The following is a 19061-nucleotide window of genomic DNA, read 5'->3' on the forward strand; positions in this document are numbered from 1 at the left end:
GTCACCCTCTCTTTTATGCAGGACACCAGTGACAAACATAAACCAGTAATAATATTGTCACATTACCAAAAAGAATGTGCAATAGGAGCCCTCTAGTTCTTTTTATTTTTAATCAGATGCTAACAAATAATCTGTGAAATTGTGTAGTTTTCATTAATTCTGTGCAAGTTTGTTTTGCAAAGGAGGTGCCACTTGATCTTACCCATCCCCCACAATCCCCTGATCGCTATTCAAAACATGCATGTCAATTATTCTACTAAGTGTGGAAAAAGCAGTCTGAAACATTGTTAAAGGAACTATATGAAGCCTTAGGGAGACTCTGTAGGTGGCTGAAGTGAGAATTAAAAATGCCATATTCCTGAAGCTCACACATTTTTAATACTACCCTTCAAAGCTACCAATGATGGCAAAATCATTCCAGCCTCATGATATAATTAATTGCTGTAATTTCAAACATTTCAAAAATGAACAAGACCTTCATACTGTATTAATAAGAAGGAGCCCAACAGAGCTAAACATTTATTTTCATGTAGTTTTGGAAAATATTTTCAGTGATGAGGGTGCAGGTTAACTCTGATTTTTAACACAGAGAGCAAATTTTAACTATTGCTTACAATTAAGCAATCACACCAGCTGCAAGACTATAGATTATTTTAGATGATTTGCACATCGCTCTTACTCTCCAGCTGAACTAATCCAATTTAGAAGTTCCTTGGTTCTGTTTCTCTTCAATCTGCCTACAGATAAAATCTCCTCTTCTACCTAAGACAATCTGTAAAGTCTGTTCAATATGGCACACTACTAAGTAAAGTAATTCTGTTTTCTGATTACCAAAAGACTTCATGCATGCCATAGCTGCTCTGAATTTCCTCACTTTACAGCTTGCGTTTTCAAGTATTCCTTGGAAAACATGGATATCAAAGGATGTGATACTCATAGTTAGAAACTAAAACAGCGTTTTGGTGAGTGCTATAGTATCATTTGGTGAAAGTTATGATGTACTTCCCATTCTTTGATTGGTTGACCAAGTTTATAATTGGGAACCTTCAAAGAAGTTACAGAGGCTCTGACACTCTGAGAAGGGAAAAGAGCAGTTTAAGACTTGTGGAAGATTAGTGACTTTTGGAATATTTTAAGGATTTTTCTTTTTGAGCAAGTCATGTCTTGGGTGAGGTGTTGTTGCTAGAGAAAACAAGCTACTGCAAGATTTACTGGCTGAGTTCCCAGTTAAAATTTTATTTTCTCTTGTCACAATCATACAAGGTAATTGTGAAGGTAATAGCAGCTTTGAAAAGGTGAGGTCAGATTTGCATCTGGCCCATGTATTTGCCTCTGTGCCAGGGCTAAGCCAGAAGTTTGGGGAATGTCGTGTCAAGTAGTATCCCATTCCAAGTAAAATATACCAAGTGCACTGCATTTACTACTCTGTAACTTTCTGTCATCACTGCAGTCATTAACACAAAGTAACACTTGTTTATACATGGCCCTGTTCTGAAGGCCTTACTCATGTACTTTGATATATTTACTTGCATCCATGCCAAGGTGTGCAGGAGATGTGGTATTTGGAATTTGCTCCTCACACACACTTTATAATCAAATAAATTATAATTTACTCCAACTCCCTGTGGGCCCGGTGAATGAATCTAGTGAGTGCCATAATGATGAGAAGGATCTAAGGAGTTACCTGCTCCTCAAGGCAGTGTCAGTATCCTGATACCAGGACTTTAAATATCAAGCAGCATTCCTTTTTCTGGCCTTCATAATGGAAGCTCTAATGGTGCTCAGGTTTTTGACAAATAATCTTGTATTAGATTTAAGCGAGTATGCTCGCATCTGTCCTTGCGGATGGATAAATTGACTGAAGATAAAAACATGGTGGAAAAGAGGAACATTATTTCTGTCTCTGACTTGAAGGGTGGCCAGTGAAGTCCTCTCTGAGATCTGTCACAGTGCAGCCACAGTGAACTCTGTTCCCCTGTGCTGTTTGTTGTGCAGGGTGTGGTGCTCACATGGTCCATCTGTCTTCAAGAGCTTGTATTCACTGATACCTCTGTGCTTCGTCAGTCTCAGTGTGTAAGTTAACATCAGCAAACCCTAATTTTTCTGTGGTCTGTCTGAAAATTAATACAGAACATTTGGCTGAACAAGGCTGTGATGATGACATCGAGCTTGCTTTGCAATAGCTCTGACTGGGCAACATCTCCCCCGAGGTTAATCTGCACTTATCTGAAACACAAGTTTCTCTTGCAAAAGCATCAGGCAAAGTTTTACACTGTGCTGATAGCTTGGCATATTTAGATTTTATTTCAAAGAACACTCTTATCTGCTCCAATTTATTATTTTGCTTTCTAATAAAGCCTGTCTTCAGAGATAACATGTCTTTGGTGTCTTTTGGCATATGTACTTAAGGTAAAAAGTCAGATGGCCCAACCTCACAATTTAGCAGATTCAAAACAAACAAACAAACAAAATCTGCTTCAAGGGAACAATTACTTTACTTTTGCTTTAGCATTTTAAACTGATGAAGTCCTAAATAAACCTAGATGCTTTAGTTAACAGCAATAAACACAAGTATTTTCTTATGTTGGCCAAGAACTAGAATGTTTCTTTTAAGGTGTGAGCAAGCTCCATCTTTTACTCTTAGAGTTTTTGCCTCTTGTGTCTGTATCTGGAATTAATTAAGCTGTGTTTGAAGAAAGTTACAAAACTTTCCTCTTACATCTACTAAATATTGGCTCATTACAGAAGCATTTTGGATTTCTGCTTTGTTCCTAGAAGTAATTCAAAATGCCCAGTGTGACTCAAACTCCATAGGTACCCAATACTTCTGACAAATACAATTTCAGAATAAAATGTTTTGCAAAATTTTCTCTAGGACAGTGGGTGAAATTTCATCAAAATCATATTCAGAATATATAAAGGTATTTGAATAGCTTTTAAAATTTTGTATTAGATTTATATTTTACTACTTTTTAAATTTATAATGGCATACTACACAGTATGCTTAAATTTATATGGAAGTTTGGGAATACTGATTACAATATCTCAAAACACAAGAAGAACATGCTGTAAAACAATGAAATTAAAACAGATATATCAATTCACTCTAGATTTTATTTTTCTCTACAAACTAATGTCAGTGTGTCAGTTTTTGCAAAGATGAATAGCATGCACTTCTTTTAACATCATTTTACTGTTATTATTTAAGATGTCTGCATTCTCTGTAAAATATATTAAAAAAAACCAGTAAACAAATGTTTCTAAGTATGTTGAAAATGAAATAAAAATGAAGGGAACTATCCCTTTGCAGAACATGAAAAAAAATTTAAAAAAAGGAAGACAAAATTACCAGTAGGTATGAAAAAGACTCAAAACCAAACCCAAAATACTCAAACTCTAGAAAAATTAATACAATTTACATATATGCTTCAAAGGTCAAAAGTTGTTTAAAAGTCAAATAAATATTCATCAGGTAGTTGTTTTTTTCTGCTAATAAAAAAACAATGAACCAACCAAAACCAAAACCCCACATTTTCAGAATAAAGTTTCATAAAAATGTGGAAAATAGTCAATCTAAAATGTTTAGCATCTGGCTTGATCATATAAGATCAGTTTGTTGCTTGGTTTTGGCTTATTTTCTTTTTTTATACAAGGCAGAAATCTTAAGGCCAGCGGTTCCTTAGTTGTGATCTATGAATTTGTAATTATCATTCCAAATCTGGGCAGTCACAGACTGCTAATCCATCATAAAACCCTGCACACTTCCATTATATATGGGCTTTATCTGGGTTTTGACATCAACCAGCTTTCTAACTTCTCTGTGGTAAGAGAAGACAGTGGGAACTCCAGATGCACCTCTCTGCTTCTCAAGTATTTTTTACCATGTGGAAAAAACTTGAAAATATAATATATAAAAGAATACACAGGAGCAACATGTTGGCTAATACATGATAGACTTTTGACATGATAAACTGTTAGACTGGTTAATACATGAGAAATAGATTATTATGCTACTCAGATAATCAAACTTGCCGTATCACTACAGACTCCTTGTGTGTTTTTACTGTCCAGACAGTTATCAGTCAAGTGAGAAATATCTTCCTCCTGTGCTTCTATAAAGGTCTGCTCTGATCTTTTTTTCTGCTGAACTGCTACCTTCCAAATGCTTTTTTTTCTTGAGCTTTTACATTCTTTCACGTCAGCATTTTTCTTTGAAGTCCTGAAATACAATTTAGTCTCAACAGTTTCACTTCTGCCTGTGCTTTTACTTCCATTATCTTGCAAGGTCTTAGCCTGCATAGTCTTCTGCAGTTCAACATTTTTTTCTTACTAATGCCAGGCCAAGGTCACACAGCTGGGATGCACCAAAATGCATGGACCAATGTCCCAGGTAGTTGAACTCTAGCACTGTAGCTTACAGAGAAGGCAGATTGGGTCCCGAAGTCTGAAATGTCCTCTGGAATTGTCTCTCTCCCTGATTAAAGAGGAGTTTAAAGGCAGGTAATCTGTTGCCTCATAGACCTATGATGTTAAGACATACGATGTTAAGAGGGATTAATTCAGGTCTTGACATGATTCCTTTTTTTCTCCATCTGTCAAGACACATTCAGGGAAATCCACAGGCATAGGAAATGGGGTCTTAATAATGCAAACAAGAAATTGCAAGAAGTGGCAGTGCTATGTGCAAAGGAAAATTAGAGGAGAAATGATAAATATATCTCCTAATTAAATTCTAACCCATACTGTGAAACTGTAAGATTCCAGGAGAATATAAGGTTGAAAAAAATGTTGCCCTTCTTTAAATTTAGGATGTCATGATGAGTTCTGGCCTGCACAGGAAATAGAAAATTATAGAAAGTGTATGAAAAGTGAAAGAAAATGGACTTTACAATTCTGTTCTTAATACTAAGTTTTTTGTTTGTTTTTTTTTTTTTTTATTTTTTTGCCTCATGAATACAGATCTAAAAAAAATTCAATTTTTCAGAAGGTTTACATTACAATTTCTAAAGGTAACATAATTGATTTTGAAGCAATCTGCTATGTCATTTGGGAAAACATCTAAGACTTTTCAAATCCTTGTTCAAAGCTCCTTGAATAGACAACATGGTTGGGCTTAATTGAAAGGTCAGATAGGATTCTAGCAGAGATTTGATGAAATGCATCAAAAGTTTTTTAGTTTGATTTCTTTATGACAATTAGCAAATTAGGAAAGTTTATTGTGGCTTATTTGTTTTATTTTATTCTTATAATTTTAAGGTAAATAGTATCGCTTTATTTTGATAATAAAAAGTTTCAGGGAAAAATAAAATAAAAACAATCTGTCAGCTACATTCAACTACTTTTGTGTTTTATATAATTTCTACCCTTCATATGTCCTTGTTGTGCGAATAGTCTTTCCATCCCTCCAGTTCTCCATAAAACTTGGGGAAGTGGGATATTCCTTTAGATGTCCTCAAATACTTGTACTTTATACACTATGCACCTAAAATTTAGATGTGTGCACTATATGGACTAGACCATGTTATCTTTATGATACATAATCTATTGATTTGCCCTGGCTGAGTCCTCCTCAATTAAATGTTTTCTTAACACTTAGAAGCAATCACAAGTGCTAAAGATGTTGCTTTTTGATCCAGATTTCATGGATGGAATGACTGGGAGCTTAAATAATTGGGACTGATTCTTTCCATGTGAAAATATGGCACACTTGTTCCATAGTATGTAGTTTAAAAACTCATTTTTTGAGAAGGGGCTGAAAAAAGGGAAGAATGAGATCTTTAATCACTTTTCCTCTCATTATTGGAAGCTGGGTTTCAGTTGTACACTTGTGTTAGTCACGGGGCCACATGGAGTAACATAAAACATAGACAACTACATTTCAGATAATTATTCTAGCTGTTCCCTTTATTATCAATGGAGAGAGCCATGGGCACCATTTCAGGTGATGGACAAATAACCACCATTAATATGATTCCATTTACCAGGAATATGAACATGTACAGGCACAGTGACAGTCTACTAGGTTTGTAGTACAATGGAAAAAGTTAAAGCCAAATCCACTCTGAAAATCTGGCAAAAAACTATTGTAGGGAGGGTCCTCCTAGAAATAGGAGGTCACTCTCTAACTTCTGGTCTGTTACTGACCAATAAAGCTCTATAATGGAAGAAGTCTCAGTGGAGATGAGCGAGGGTGATGTGCTCATAAAACTCAAATAACACCTCCGGGTGTGACTGACCACAGCTGTTGCAAAGAAGGTGACTTCATCTCAGCAGAAAGGGGACAAGAGGTTGTTAGCCTCAGCTTTACATCAACAGTTGTGTCAGCTGGGTGGATCAGCTGGTGGTGTGTTTCTTACTGAGTTTGTTTAAAAAGAGTGTGAACGTCTCCCTGAATTAGCCAGGCCAGCATGGGAGGAGTGAAAATGTGGCTCAGAACAACCCAAAGGATGACAGCTAAGCAACTATCAAAAGAATGTTCAAAGACAGCTATGGGCTTGAGCTGGCTTCATCACACATATTACTTTCTGACAACTGGGGATGCCCAGCCTCACGACAGTGAGCATATTATACATATCATTAATGGGAACCCCATTTTGACTGAACCATGTATTTCTATTGCTTTATTTTGTTAAGTGTAACTAAGCTTGTATTGTGTGGTCAGTATATTTTTTTTTGACTGTTAAATCAGAAATCCTGTGCAATGTCAAATATCTTTCAAGTATGTAAATCTGATATTACATTTAACACCCTCCACATGTGAAACATCTAAGCCAACCCAGTGAGACAATGCTGGTCTCCTATAGAAGTTCCATATATAGTCCCATAGAAGCCTATATATGGTCCCATGGAAGTTCTAAAAGCTGCTATTTCTGATGGTTGACATTTTATAAGCACAACAATCAGATGGCTCCATAACATTTATTTATTGGCAGGCATACTCATTGTTGATGTATTTTTAAAAAAGACTGTCCATAGTGCTAATGAATAGAGAGATGCCTAATTCATCAGATCAATGTGTACAGAAAGAGATCAGACTTATATCTACACAATTAACCAGACTCTCTCAGCACCTCTCTGTATTTGACTGCAAAATTCCTTAATTTTATAATTCTTTTCTGATATTTCTACTCAAAAGAGTATACATAAGCATGCACATAGGACAAAGAAGGCATATAGACATGAACATAGACAAAGACCTCTAGGAAATTCTTTGCCAATTACTGTTTCAGAAAAAAAGAACTACTTGATGCTTTGTAGTTCTTGTGGGATCAGCTCTGTGAATGTCTTCCTTTGTAATGCCATCTTTTTAACACTGAGCTACTGTACTACTCAGTACATTTTCTTGTGAGAGCAGTGTTTCTCACTCTGTATACCTTACTTTTACATGCAGAAATCTGCATGGAAGATGTATTGTTCAGATTTACCCTGGAAAGAAGACAGATAACAACAAACATGACTCTCTCCAGGCAGCTGTGTGTTTAACGTTGAGACTGAATTGTATTTTCTCAGCCTTGTACTTTGAATTGGGAACAGTTAAAAAGAGAATTATTTCTGATCCTCACTCATGGTAGTACAGGTTAATCCATCTCTATGAATAATAAAGCAAAGAATTCATACAACAGAGTACAGTACCTGGCTTCTTTGTTGAAGATAGTAGTCTGAATTAAGTTATTAGTCTTCTCACACAGTTCAGAGTACTGCAAATGTGTGACAGAACTAAGAATAAATAAACTGAAAGTGTTTCAAATCATAGCATGGTTATGATGCAGCACAGTATATGTTTATCTCAGCAGATTCTGAAGTCAAGCTTCATGCATTAGCATAAATCTTTTTAATATTTCAAAATAAAACTTTTGGAGTCTTATGACTTCCTAGCATTTCACTGGATATATTATCATTGAGTGTGCCATTATAAATGTGACAGAATAGCAGACTCCTTGAATTTTTACAATCTTTTTCAATGCTCTCAAGGAAGAAAGAAAAATTGCATAACTGAAATACATTTAGAAGACCTGTGAAGTCTCCCACTGAAGCATAGATATATACATAGACTTCATAAGTTTTAATACCTATAATACTTATTAATTGCTTATGTAGCAATCTTAAATTTCATAACAAAGTGTTCTGAAGAAATTCTGGACATTTGACAGACATTTCCTAAAGATGGGGGGAAAAAGGAGATTAAATAAGAACTTAGAAGTAAAAATTAGAAGACAAAATAAAGTCCAGATAGAGTTTTATGCTGATAATTACTTCTCCACCACTCACACAAGCTGTATTAAAAAAAATAGGATATTCTGCAAGGACAAGTAGACCCTGAAAAATCTGGATTCCAGCATTTATAGGGGTGTTAGGGTTTGTTTAACAAACTCAAACTATCTAATTAATCAATTGCTGTGTAATATTTTAGGTCCCTACAAAATAACCTAAACAAGCACTGTGTCGGCTCCTTATAAGTGTGAGAATTGTTGTATTTCCAATACGTTCAGTAAAGTATGAGCCTAGCAGTATATCTCAGCACCTCAGACTTATTTCTTTTTCACTCACTTAGCTTTCCAAAATTGATCACATGAAGAATGTTTATTTTTTGCCTCTTTACATGGAATTCTTCCAGAATTAAATAATTTTTGCCCTTAAAAAGTGTCAGTGAGTCTATGTTATGCTGAATTTTTTTTTTTTTCTTTTTTTTTTTTTTTTCCAGCTTGCTGGCTGCTGTGAATCATGTTTTAAAGTGTTTTATTTTCCTAATGTATTTTATGCTTTGCAGATTGTACAGATAACCTGCTTCCAGTACCCTAGGTAACTAAACTTACTTAGCATGGCATTCCTAAAATCTGTTTATTTCAGAGATCACTGGACACCTGAACATTATGTACTTCAGCGCTGGAGTTCCTTTGCAACTGATGCTAATCCATTCTTTCCAAGAAAACTATCAAACTATCTGAATATTCTCTCTCTTACTTTATGTGGTAAAAAGTATATATTGTGGGTATTTTGCTAAGTTTTATAAAAATCAATAAAACAAAAAATTTGTCAGGTTTCTTGTTGTATGTGCAAATAAGCAAGAACCAGATTTTGCTGTAGCATTCATCTGCTGCTGTAAAACTAGTAGTGATATGACTATTTTCATAACAATCTACACAATTTACCAACACCTTCACATGTAGCTGCATGAAATACATATCCTAATATTTTCAGTACTCCTGTTTTCATTTATAGGAAATATTTATAGTGGCTAAGTTTAAGCTTCCAATATAAAAAGCTGCAGAAGTAGTCTACAACCTAATTAAATCAATAAAATCTCTATAGGGATAAATTAATTCACAAATAATTTGTTTTAACATGAACATTTCCTTTTATTAAGCAAGTAGATTTGTTCTGCCAGAAAAATAATTTCCCTGCAATTTTTATTATGCTACTTATTTTAATAGGGAAATAAGATTCCCTGTTACTTAGGGTCATTATTAATATTTCACTTTACAGAACTTTTTTTGGATAAACATAAGCTCAGTCATAACTGAACAGTTAGGTGGAGATTAGCATGCAGAAAATAAAAATGTATTTTGTTTTTCTGTATTTATATTTTCATGTTGTGTAACCAGCATCCTTACATTTTAAAGTTTGTACATAAAACAAATAAATAGTGGGGGTGTTGGTTGGGATTTTTTTTGTTTTTGTTAGTTGTTTTTTTGGGTTCCTCCTCCCCCCAGTTCACAATGTGTCTAAAGAATTTATTTTTCGGTGATGTATCCTCAGCCAGTACTCATCCTGTAGTAGGTCTACACAGAGTGTCTGGTCATGTTATGAGCATGCTACCTCCCAGCTGAGAACAGCTGCAGAATGTGTCCTGATGTGGACAAAACAGCAGAAATTCTATGAGTTCATCAGGTGAAAGCTCAAAGTTCCAGCTCTGGACAAACATTCAGTACAGTTCATCAGATGACTCAGTGAGCTGTGGGAATTAGAAAATAAAGAAATAGTGATGCAATAAAGCAACGGAGAGATATGTAACAAGGAGTGGTAGCAGCAACCAGATGCTGAAGAGGAATGTTGCCAAGAGTCAATAAATAAATAAAATTTAATTACGATGCTTCAATTGAAACCACTACATGCACTTTGCTACTTTAAAACTCTGCCCAATTCATCTCTTCTTCAGATACTAAAATCTCCTTATATTCTGACTGAAATTGCATCTTTGCACATATAATTAAGAACCTTTTCTAAAAAAATGTAATAATGAAAAAATATTCAAATTAGAACAATCAAACAAAAAGAAAACAAAAGACAACAGTATTATGAAAGACATTAAAATTACTCACATTAAACAGACAAAAATGTCATGCTAAAATCGCACCCGTTTTACAAAAACAGGAAAAATGTAATTAACTTTTATTGTAAGAACAAATTAAAATAAATTTTTCAGGTCTAGTGAACTTTTAATACAAAACTAGACTTGCTAGGTCTTATTACCTATTCTTTAACAGCAATGGCTGGTGAGAAGTCACAGTTTTACTAACTTTCATACTCTTCCAGTACAACTTGCTTTAATCAGTGATTCTTTTCAGGAGGCATTCTCATAGATTTTGCACAAATCACAGAGTAAAAGAGATAAAGTAATTGGTGTTTTTAAAGTCAGGCCGCCCTTATCCCTTGAACAACAGATAACAAAAACAAAGAAAAGAAGAAGAATGAGAAATGAGCAGCCCAGACCAGTATAACCATAGTGAATAACAAATTCACTGCCTTAAGTAGAAAAGAAAGGTCTCAGGGAAACAGCTGTGTCTGTATTTATGAATTGTTCAGTGAGCAGGACAGAGCAGATACCCAGGCTTATGGCAGAGGTGGTCATTCCTTTCTTATGTTCACTTTTTGTCCACAGAGGCAGATAAAGACAAGGCAGATGAAAAGGTGCCCAGAACAGAAAGCAAGGAGACAGATGGAGCTCAGGGCTGACTTTGTCCCTTCATTTGAATTTTTAGCTTTACCCTCCCTGATGATATGGGAATCTTCTCCCCCAGCAGGTCCAGGGATGTATCTCAAGTCCAATACTGGGGAATGGACTGCTAGCTGGAGATGAGGACTGTGGGAACTTGGCTCTTCATTGAAGGATCTATGCAATTCACTGAGGATTCACAGATTTCTGATGGCCAAGATACGATAAATCTGCCTGAAGCATTCTGTGGTTTATGGAGCCGAAGACACTGAAAAGATGCCTGAGGATTTCAGATCACTTTTTAAAAAGTGAAACTCAATATTTACTCTACTAATGAAATTACTACACAGTGCTTCTGCTACTGTTAAATTTCTGTTAGGCTTTGGGTGCTTTTGTGGGTTGTTTAAGGAGTCTGTGAAAGAGCTAGGTCTTATTTCTTAAGAGGAAACAGTACAGTGTATTAGAAGCAAAGGGTATGTCTGTAAATTCTGCTTTAATGAATAGCTTCTTAATAAATCTTAAACAAAATTTGAAAAAAAGACAGAAGATAAGGACATTTTTTCCGACATATAGAGTCATCTCAGCAAGCAGTTCTAAATTTGGCATGTGATCTGCATTTAGGCAGGCTATCAAATGAGATGGTTGTGAATAAATATATTCCTTATGAAATTACATTTATTATACAGTAAACTGGATTAAAGGATGGCTACATATGTTTGGAAAGTCTTGCACCTATGTTTTTTCCAACCTAAAATTTAGTGGGGCACTTGAACATATATTGATATTCAGCTTTCAAAATCTAATTTTAGTTATCAGTGGTATATGAAACCAGCTCATTGTTACATTGAAATATAACAAAGAATGAAAAAATCTGAAGTTAGAACTAAAACCATGTTATGAATTAAGTACAGTATTGAAGCTATATACTTTGATGTAAGAACAGATACTCCAACATTTAGATGCTCCAACATTTAGGTGCTCTTTTAAAAGAAAGATAATACAACTTTTCTTACAGCGCCTGGGTAAATTCTGTTTTCAAATGTGCCATGAATAGAATAGACACTCAGGCAGAGAAATATAACCAACACAGTGAAAGCAGAGGTAGAAATTTCTATTTTTGGAAAATATTTTAAGAAGAAATTTTTAAACTAAGCAGTAATTTTGATAAATGTAAATAGATAAGAGAATTTAAAGTCTTGGAAAAACAGAAAATGTTTTCATTAATACTTCAAGATAGTGAGTTCTCTGAATAATTGAGGTGGGTATGAAATTTAGGAAGAACAACCACATGTATGTCCAGATTTATCTTTTACTTCAGATCCCTCTTCATCAGTTCTAGAATTCATATCAACTGTTTGTACTTGGCCAGTTGGTATTCGACTAGAAAAGCAGGAATGACATCACCTGCAATCACTGAGTGATACAATCTGTTCAGCTTTTAATAATTTAATATTCTTCAAAGCCTTAAAGTTCACAGTAGACCCAGAAATTAATCTATACAAGTAATGTTCAGATAGGTAAAATTAACCAAGAGATTTAGATGGGTCACATGTTGTGTAGTCCTTTGAGAAGGAAGGAACATTTTCCTATAATTATAAAGATTACATTATAGGTATACATGATTTTTCAGTAAGGAAAACCGTGATATTTCTTACAAAATTGACCTATAAATCAACTTTTTTGTCTTTTGCAGCCAACGTATCAGCTTCTAAGTTTTGTTGCTATTTTTCTGAGATGAGCCAGCTGAAATTCACAGCCAATGTGTAGATTCTTCTTTTACATAGTTTTACTAATACAGTTTTCTTTAAGAAATCCTTGCTGATGTTAAAGTTTCTACTCACATGGAAGTTTTTTCATTATTCTTCTAATGAATAACATTACTATTCTAATATTTTCAGTTCATAAGTGACTTAATTAAATTCCATCATATAATACTTAAGTTATAGCTCTGTAACCCCCTCATGTAAAGTGCTATCATAATAAAATGTATCCCATGTGGTTATGATGGTCACTATTACAGTTGTCTAGAAACTTAAGTAGAATGTATTCCTACTTAATTTCTACTTAATAATGCTTCAACAGAATGGGAACATTTTTAGTGCTGATTCTGTGGACTGCTGCAATGCAATGGTTTCTTAGCACTGAGAAATGAAATCGGTCTCCAACAGACCTAATCAGAGACAGCAGAAGAGCATAGTAAGAAAACAGATTGGGAAAGTAAGACTCAAGTAAATTGTTTTCTATTACTAGTGGAAAAAAAAAATATTTCATCACTGTTTTCTTTACAAAATGCTGTAAAAGATTCTATATTGATTCCAAAAATCAACAAAATAAAATGCTAAAACCATAGAAGCTGCTGACTTTCTATCAGCAACATTCACAGCTCCTCCGCAACAAAGATAATTTACAAGATCAGATGTAACAGTTTTCTATAATAGATGATAACTGCTTAAAACTGGAGGATACCTGAGGGGCATTCCAGATATTGGTGTATTGATAATCTTCCAGCTGAAATTTTGAAAATCTGTATATTTTCCTTCCAGTCAGACTGATCTGAAACTGGCGAGAGATGCTGAATATAACTGCATCCAAGCTTTATTTCAGTTTCACTGGAGGCCCTGGTATTTTGGAAGTCTTGGACAGCTTCACTGTGCTGAGGATTTTAAAACCACTGTTGTACTAGCAGATATTAAGTCCTGGAAGTCCGAGGCTGAATGTGAAGACGTTCAAGCTTCTTGATAGTTTTCTGTAACATTTAGAATCATAATAGGGAAACACTTGCTATTGACCAACTCCAACATCCAGGGCCGAACAGGAGTATTTTAGGAAATCAAAGGCAGGTAATGTACCAAAACATCAAGTCTTGCATGGTGCCTGACATCTTTTCTAGCTGCCTATGACCTTGTATTCTTATTACCAACAGGAGAGGATTTGTGCTGTGAAACAGTTGCTGCTGGAGATCACACACAATGTTGTATTAATATCAAAGACAACTACTTTGAATTACTTCTAGTCAGTTCTTGTGGGCTGAATCGTTATTACATCTTGGTGTGCATCCTGGAATGCATCTTCTGGCTTTGTTCAAGTCATAAGGAATTAGTTGATGCACTCTGAGACATCTCTGTCATGTGAATCAAAGATTGCTATGAATCAAAAAGATGACCAGGCAATTCTGTTTAAAAGTATATTTTGAGATTAGCATGAAGTGTATGAGAAATGCATACCGGTTGCCACAGGTCCTCAAGTAGCCAGCTGCATTTGAAAGTACTAGGAAATAATGTTTAGCACTTTATAGGTTTATATGCAAACACAATGAAACCTGTAGTACTTCATCATACACATATAATCATATCTGCATGAATAAAACCTGCAGACATTAAATAGCTCAAAATTACTGTGTTATTTTACAAGTCCAACAAAAACTACCCATTTAGAATAACTTACTTTCAAATTCAGATCATTGTATGACTTAAAGCACGTTTCTGTGATATATAGGGTAAACCATTAAAATATTCAAGTTAGGAGGCTACCCCAACTTTTAATTTAGCAAGATTCTAGACTGTTTCCTCAGATAGCAAGACCTGTTCCTGGTAGCACAGAGAAAGCCAGGAAGCAGGACTCTGTATCACTTCACAGAGCACCATCTCAGTACTACCTCTGTATGGATGCTTTGAGGTGCAACAATTAATGATCCCATCTCTAGAGACACTGAGATGACACTTTTGAGATAATCCTTTCCTGAAATAATAGCTTTGCACTTTTGCATTGATGTTCTCAGAAATTAAGACAAAGCTTGGGCTGAATTCTCTTTAATTGGAATGTCAAGATTTGATGCAATGTCTTTTCTCTTGTTAACTTATCAAATATAAAAAGAAGCCTTTTAAAAAATATTCCCTCAAACATATTTCTTGGTAAGTGTCTATAAACTAATGATATTTTAGTCTTGTTTATTTCTACTTTAAACTTCCAATGCTTTACTATAACAGATTAACTTGCCTGAAAGTTACACCTAATTTAGTTTTCTACTTCAAATACGTATTTTAAGAAATTGAGTTTAAATGCTTGTGAGAATATGTATTTGCTGAGGTTTTTTTTTTCTTTTCTACCTACTTGTGAGCTAATATTGTAATTTGACAAGACTTGTTACTTCAATACCCAGGAAAGTGATGTAATGAGTCCTTCTAGAAACTGTTACCAACCAAATGAAGCAGGTGACTGGGAAAAGCCAGCAAGAATTTACCAAGGGCCAATCACGTCGGGCAAATCTGATCACCTTCAACAAAATAAGATATTCTGTCTGCATGGGAAGAGATGTACATATTGCTTACCTGGATTTCAGCAAAACATTCTACACTATTTCCCACAGTCTTCTCCAGGGAAAACTAGCAAGATGTAGCCGGGATGGCTGGTCTGCAAGATTAGAAGGATATTGGCTAACAGGTTGCATAAAGAAGGTGATGATCAATAGTTTTGACTCATTCTGGTGGGCTGTCACAAGTGGGGACTGAAAGCACTCTCACCAAGCTTTCTGATGACACCAAACTGGGTGGTTGAGGTGGACACAGTGGAAGGGAGGGCAACGTTACAGAGAGACATGGACAGGATGGAAGACTGGTCAAAAGCAGTATGAAGTTTAACAAAACAAAGTGGAAAGTCCTGCACCACAGAAAAAATAAAGATCCCAGTACAGACTAGGATTTGCATGGTGGGAAGCAGCCTCCCTGAAAGGATTTTGGGGTCCTGGTGGACAACTATCTGAACAGGAGCCAGTGGTGGGATGCTGCAGCAACATTGGCATGGAGCATTACTGGAGGAAACAGAGACATGATGATCTTACTCTAATGAGCACTTGTCAGGCTGTACCTGGAACACTCTGCCTAGTGGTGGTCTCCACAGCTCAAGAAGGATGTAAACCGTCCGAAGAAAAGGTTGGAGAACCTGGTCTATGAGGGACGACTGAAGGATTGTTCTGGGTTGATGTGGTGCCGGTTTTGGTAGCAGGGAAGGGGTCCCCTCCCCCAGGCATGGCTCATGTAAGTAGCTTGAATAGCTCTCCTGGCTCCAAGATGCCTGGCTCCGCCTTGGGCCATGAGTGAACAAAAAGATTTTCGCCTCTGAGATTAACATATTCAAGAAGGGGAGATACACGGTAGTTAAGAGCAGGGCAGAGAAGAATGGGGAGGTGAGAAAGCAACACATAGAAAGAGAACAACACCAGAAGAGAGAACAACACCAGAGGAAAGCAATGCCGTAGCAGAGAGACTGAGGTGGGTGAAGGAGAGAGAGAAGTTGCCTGAAGAGATTTTTCTCTACATCCTGTGTTGAGACAGCAGCCTGTCCCCTGCATCCATGGAGGAGCACGGTGGAGCAGATCCCGAAGGACCAAAGTGGAGTAGATGTTGTGGAGCTGCAGCCGTGGAGGTGACTGTTCCCGAAGTAGTCTGTGACCCTGTGGGCCGCCCACGCTGGAGCAATTTGATCCTGAGGGATTGTGCCTTTCGGGAGGGACTCGGGTTGGAGCGGTTCGTGAAGGACTTTCTCCCGTGCGGGGGACCCCACGTTGGAGTAAGGAAAGACTAAGGAATCTTTCTACCGGAAGAGGAAGGAGCGGCAGAAAACAACGTGTGACATCCAGACTGTCAGCCACACTCCCTGTCCCCCTGTGCCACCGAGAGGAAGGTGAGAGATACCGAGACAAAGTACTTTGGGCTAGGGAAGAAGGGAGGGGTGGGGAAAAGTATTTAAGTTCTGTTTTTTGTTTTCTCTGCCGTGTTTCAATTTGATTAATGATAAATTAAATCGATTTTCCCCCCAAATTAAGTCTGTTTTGCCTGTGAGCATAACTGGTGACTGAAAACCTCATAGCCCTTGACTTGACTCGTCAGGTTCTGGGTGGATTTCCTCCTCGCCATCCTGTAATGGGAGAGGGAGTGAGCAACCGAGAGGTCCTTTGCTACCGGCCAGGTTCAATCCCCAACAAAAACTTAGGTTTTTTTGGTTTTTTTTTTTCCCCTGGAGGAGGATCTGGGGATCTGGGGAGGAGAGAGGAGGGATCTCATCACAGCATTCCGGTACTTAAAACGGGGCTACAAAGAGGACTGACCCTGTCTTCACAAGGAACTACACAGAGAACAAAAGGGACAATGGGTAGAAGTTGCACCAGGAGGGGTTTTATTTTGACATAGGAAAGAATTTTTTTTTACATTATGGATTATCATTTACTGGAACGACCTCCCTAGGGCCATGATGGATTTTCCATGACTGGAGTTTTGGATGGGATTGGAAAGGATTTGAGGTAATCTCATCTAGTCTCCCTTTTACATAAAAGATTGGAGCCGATGATCTTTCAGGGTCTCATTCCAACCTGGAATATTCTACAATCTATGAGTAATTATCTAAGAGTTATTGGAATAGTTTGGAAATACCTTTCTTTCTCCCAGCATTTGGCATCAAATACAGATTGGCCCATAATAATATTGAAACTCCCGAAAGACATTTGAACAGACTTCTGTCTGGAAAGTAAAATCAGAATTAAGATACAAGGATTATTTTTAACTTTCCCAATTGTGTCTTTTGTGTGAAAGAGACAAGACCTCGCTGTAATGAGGTGAACTATGTGAACTATCTTCATTATTTATCTTTACTTTACTTAAATGTTTAAAAAAGTTCATGAAATAGAAGTAAAAACCTAACATAGTCTTTTTCTGTGGATTGTCAATAGTAATGTTTAAGCTCTTTAAATGCCCTGTGGACTATTATCAGAATGTGAGAAAGCATGCAAGTATGATTGTCTGGTAAAAAGATTTATTGCTGTGATTTGAGGGAAGTTTTTTTAAAACACAGATTAAATAAAGTAAATACCCTCAAAATCAGTTAAGTGCAGCATGGACCACCATGTTCCACAGACTGAACCATTCTAGATATGGTAATAACAGTTAAAAATTGTATTTGATGCTATGGATCCCTCTACACATTACTAGTCACATTCATCTGTGCTGTCCCCCACCTATTTCACAGACACTTATAGATTTTTAGTTTTTTTATGACTGTATATAAAATGGACAGTTATATAGTAATACCAGAAAAAAAACAGTCTCTCACAATCAGCAGGTTAGGGATTTCCTGCGTCAAGTTACTATATATTTGTTAAAAGAGACCTCAGTGGATTATTTTCAGGACTTTTCCTGTTACTTTTTATTTTTATCCACAACTACAAGGACTTATTTCACTTGTTTTGGACTTTTTGTTGTTGTTACCGAAATTTTCCCCTTGCTCTTAAATTGACAAAATGTGCCAGCTTACCTTCAGCACACACTAATCACACCACAAAATCCCAGTATGACTTCTTCAGTTGTGTCTTTTTACTATTCCTTATTTTAATGCTTTTTTATTTATTCTTTCTACAATGATAAATGTGGACAATTGAAACTATGAAACCAGTGCACAGTAAAGATCCCATCATGATTAGCTCATCCAAATTTCAGTCTGAGAAAGGATGATCAATCTCTGAAACTGTACTTGGAATTTAATGCTAGAGACAGGTAGATTTGCTACATAAAAGAAAAAGAATGTATATGAATTATGAACATGAATATTTAGAAATAAGTAAAAAGTTTTATTACTATGATAGCTTTTTGAAAGCATCTTCCAACCAGAGCAGACAATAATAATAATAAAAACCCAATCAGCAAAAAACCAACCAACCAACCAACCAACCAACCAACTAAAAGCCAAACAAAAAACCAGAACAAACCCTCAGATTTTAAAATAAAAATAAATATAACTGAAAATGGGAAAGTGTTATGTGGGGTCTGAAATAAGAGAGGAGTCAAAATACTCTGGCTCTACATTGCACTCATCAGAATATTTCAAGCTGATTTAGAGATAATCTGAATTAATAATATTGTGATTACTGCTGCTACAAAAAAATCTGCTGTTAGTCTGCTTCTATATCACTAAAAATTCATGGTCCCAGAAGCTACTGGAAGATGAAGACACATTTGTAGAGATATTAAAATTGCCATTGCCTATAAAAGTATTACTCTGCAAGTAAATTGAAGATGTCACCTTTTAGGTCCGTCAATTTGACATCACTTAGGAACATTAAACTTAACTAAAGAGAAAGACA

Source organism: Heliangelus exortis, chromosome 1 (assembly GCF_036169615.1).
Source record: "Heliangelus exortis chromosome 1, bHelExo1.hap1, whole genome shotgun sequence".
NCBI lineage: Eukaryota > Metazoa > Chordata > Aves > Apodiformes > Trochilidae > Heliangelus > Heliangelus exortis.